This window comes from Tupaia chinensis, unplaced genomic scaffold (genome assembly GCF_000334495.1).
Source record: "Tupaia chinensis unplaced genomic scaffold, TupChi_1.0 Scaffold143333_1, whole genome shotgun sequence".
NCBI classification, from domain to species: Eukaryota; Metazoa; Chordata; class Mammalia; order Scandentia; family Tupaiidae; genus Tupaia; species Tupaia belangeri.
Window position 1 is genome coordinate 447,181 of NW_006203177.1, and position 4,254 is coordinate 451,434.

General features: G+C 45.7%; 1 pseudogene; it reads right to left on the reverse strand.

Moving 5' to 3' along the window:
* LOC102472946 (ferritin heavy chain pseudogene) lies at positions 1-918 on the reverse strand (annotated as a pseudogene).
* Positions 919-4,254: the final 3,336 nt, after the last annotated feature.

The window sequence follows — 4,254 nt, forward strand, 5'->3', positions numbered from 1 at the left end:
GGGTACCAAATTTTTTTATTTGAAGGAATGGTACAAATTAAAGAACTTAAGTGGATGTCGTGGTACAACTTATAGGAAACGTAAAAGAAACCCCCAACATGCATGCACTGCCCTGGTGAGCAGGGAGGTCACCCTGTGGCCCTGGGAAAGTTAGCCTCAAGCTTAGCTCTCGTTATCACTGTCTCCCAAGGTGTGCTTGTCAAAGAGATACTCTGCCATGCCAGATTCCGGGGCTCCCATCTTGCGTAAGTTAGTTACATGGTCACCCAATTCTTTGATGGACTTCACCTGCTCGTTCAGGTAATGCGTCTCAATGAAGTCACACAAATGGGGGTCGTTTTTGTCAGTGGTCAGTTTGTGCAGTTCCAGTAGTGACTGATTCACATTTTTTTCCAAGTGTAATGCACACTCCATTGCATTCAGCCCGTTCTCCCAGTCATCACGGTCTGGTTTCTTAATATCCTGAAGGAAGATGCAGCTTCATCAGTTTCTCAGCATGCTCCCTTTCCTCGTGAGATTGGTGGAGAAAGTATTTGGCAAAGATCTTCAAAGCCATGTCATCTCAGTCAAAGTAGAAAGACATGGACAGGTACACGTAGGAGGCGTAGAGCTCCAGGTTGATCTGGCGGTTGATGGCGGCCTCTGAGTCCTGGTGGGAGTTCTGGCGCACCTGCGAGGCGGACGCGGTCATCATGGCAGGTGGTTGAGAAGAGGCGGCGGCGAGAGCGGCTGCGCAGCGCTGGGGCGGCGGCCGGGGGCCTTGGAGCTGTCCGAGGACGCTGCGAGTTGGTGGCGGAGGACGGGCTCTGGGTGGCTGGCCGGGATGGGGGACGAGCGCCGGGTTCCGTTCAAGCACTGTTGAAGCAGGAAACCGCTGCGACTCTCGCCGGAGAATGGCCTAGAATTGCATTTTTTGATGTACAAGTTCCAGGTAGCTCCTTGGAGACCTCATACAGCCTTCTATCCAAACAGAGCATTACGAATCTCATAAGTAGTAATACACTAGGCAGTCTGGAAGAGAAGGTATATTTCTATTTAATTGCTTTATTACTATTATTTTTTTAACCTGTGAGGAAAATAGTTGAGACTTTTGATAACCTGGGGATTTAAAACACTGTAGAAAAATGGAGGTTTTCTTTGCTTTGTAGATGCACTGTTCATTTCTAGCTTCTGAAGTCTCCTTTGAGGATGGCATTGGCAGGATTTAGAAATCTGCAGCCCCTGAGGATGCACTCCGGCTCCACAACCCAGAGAATTCTGCTCTGGAGGTAAGGTCTTTTCCTAACTTACATCTTGTCTTTTTATTAGGAAATTTAAAACCTAGGAGAGTATCTTTCAGTGCCAACAGTCTAGCTCACGGAGGAATCCCAGGTGTAATTCAATGACTTCTAAATGAATTTCTAACCTACAAGCTATCTAACTGAGCAGTACTTGCATCTGAACTACTGAGTTAAAATTTTCCTAAACTGGGGCAAGCAGGTGGTATGATGGATAAGGTGCTGGATTCCCATGTGGCTGATCATGGTTTCGTACTGGACCCAATGGCTTGAAAATCATGCTGGGGGCATGTGTGTGTGCTCAGAATTTTGAGAAGGGAATGGAGGAGAAGGGATTGTGGCATAGCCAACCCCCCTCGGGAGGAGATTTCTTACCTTCCCTCTCACTGTCTCTAGCAAGCACACATGCACTATGGCAAAAACCTAAAAGGATTTTGTTTTCTCAACTGCAGGTTCTTACATTTGAAAGTATTCCCTGTAGAGCACAGTAAGGAGTAATTGTTAATAAAAATATAAATATTCAATAATATGTAAAAATCTATCCATTATCACTAGTATTACAAAAAGCCAAATGAAAGGATCTATTTTCAAATTTTTCAAAGGTCAAAAAATAAAAAGACTTATTGCTAACAAAAGATCAAAGAAATGATATGTTCGTGCATTGATGGTGGGTATGTAAATTGACGTAAATATTTTACTGCATTGTGTGGAAGTAATCAGGAGCAGAAGATTTTTTTCAAGGGCATCCATTATACTATTATTTATGGTGATAAGAACTGGTGACAATATACATGTCCAAAAATTAGATACGTAGTTAAACGAATTATGAGGCATTCAAGAATAAAAGATTAAGTAACCATTAAAATATCATTTGAAAATAACATTTAATGACATGAAAATATTAGTTAAGACATATAAGATGAAATGAAAACAACTATAATAGTAAACGCCGTAGAACGGCGTATAGATAGGATCCAATCTCATGCTCTTTTTGTGAAGGCAGTCTGTAACATGCTAAAAATGGTAACTCTATTAGGGGTGGGATTAGGAAAGGTTTTTATTTTGATCATTTTTGGTCAGCATGTATTCCTATGAAATCAGAAAAAAATTATTTAATTAAGAAACAAAACAAAACATGGACCCTCCCAGAATAATGAGCTCCTGTTCTTGGCCATGAATAAATAACTTCATTTAAAAAATTTTTATTTAGAGGCCAACAGGTAGCATGGAGGTTAAGGTCCTGGATCCCACATAGCTGACTATGCAGTTCGAGTCCTGGACCTGGTGGCTTGAAAATCATACCAGGTGTGTGTGTGTGTGTATGTATGCCCAATATCTGGGGAAGAGACTGGATGAGAAGGGATTGTGGTGTGGCCATTCCCCCAGGGGTGATTTCTCTCTCTCTCTCTCTGTCTCTCCCTGGCAAGCACATGTGCCCTATCACAAGCTAAAAGAAAAAAACATCCTTTATCTCAGAGAGAGAGAGTGAGAGCGATACAGCACCCTTACCAGGGTCTTGATGCTGTGACTTTTCCTCCCCACTCTCAGCTTCAGCCAGCCCAGAGCAGGAGCATGGTATGCCCACATACTCAGAGAAGTCTCTGTACACAAACCAGTAATGTTTCCATGTGGGTCATCCTCACAGAAAGTCACATTTATCGCCATTTGGCCTCCACCTTCATTTTTTGCAGTGACACGTCTATGCAGCCCACCAAGGCTGACTGTTTCGCTTGGCTGTTTCCCCTACTGGATAATGCTGGTGACAACTCATCATTAGAATGCTTTTCTCTTTGGAGATATGATTTTTTTTTTTAAGAGAGATTTTTGTTATAGGGCATGTGCACTTGTTGGAGAGACAGAAAGAGAGAAATAATCCCCCTGTGGGGGGGGGATGGCCACGCCCACAGTCCCTTCTCCATTCTCCTTTCAGGATCTTGGGGATGTGCACACACGCACCCAGCGTGAATTTTAAGCTGCCGGGTCTGGGATTTAAACCACAGTTGACTATGTGGAAGTCTAGTGATGGAACCATTCCACCATCTGCTGGTCCTGCTGTTTTCAAACACCCCAAATTAAAGGTGGGGAAACTAAGGCACAGAGCAGCTGACACATTTGCTGAATGCCACCCAGCTACGAGTTGGTGGAGCTGGGCTGTGTATCTGGGCAACGTAGCTCAGGAGACTGGAGATTCACGGGCAGCCCTGTCCAGCGGACTTCCTGTGATGGAGGACAAGCCTTCTGAGCTGCCCAGTCCAGTAGCGGCCCACCACAGGAGGCTACTGGGCACTCACAATGTGGCTAGTGCAACTGAAGGACTGAATTTTACATTTCAGTTGTTTTTAATTAATTTAAATGTAAATAGCCAGGTGTGGCCATTGGCTATCCTACTGGACAGCATGGCTGTCACTTCTGCACTTAATAACCTCAGAAAGAACATCAGAGGCCCCGCTGCTGTGGCACACACTGCTCAGATGCTGGGACCACAGGGGAGGCCTGGGTTTGATTCCTGGCCCTTTAGACTAGGCGTGGCAGCACCTTCCTATAATCCCAGCGACCTGGGGAGGCTGAGGCAGAAGGACTGTGAGCTTGATGCTGGCCTGAGTAACATAGGCAGACCCCGTTTAAAAAAAAAGCTGGGCATGGTGGCGCACTCATGTAGTCCCAGCTGGGTTGCTGAGGCTGGAGGGTCATTGGAGAGACCCTGTCTTATAAAACTATGGAAGGAAGGAAGGAAGGAAGGAAGGAAGGAGGCCTGAAACGTGGGCCTATCCTTAACAGAGGCAGACATGGGGGTCAGGGCAGCTGGGGAGTTTATCCAGACCGTGGAAGGGCTGGGATGCAGCCTCCGTTGCACGTGCTGTCCCCAGCGCTCTCACACCCGCGTCCCCACAACCTGCTGTCTTGGTGTTTCACCTTTTTCCAGGTGGGATCTGAAAGCATATCCGTCCTTCCCCCATCCTTATCCAACCGTCTCTTT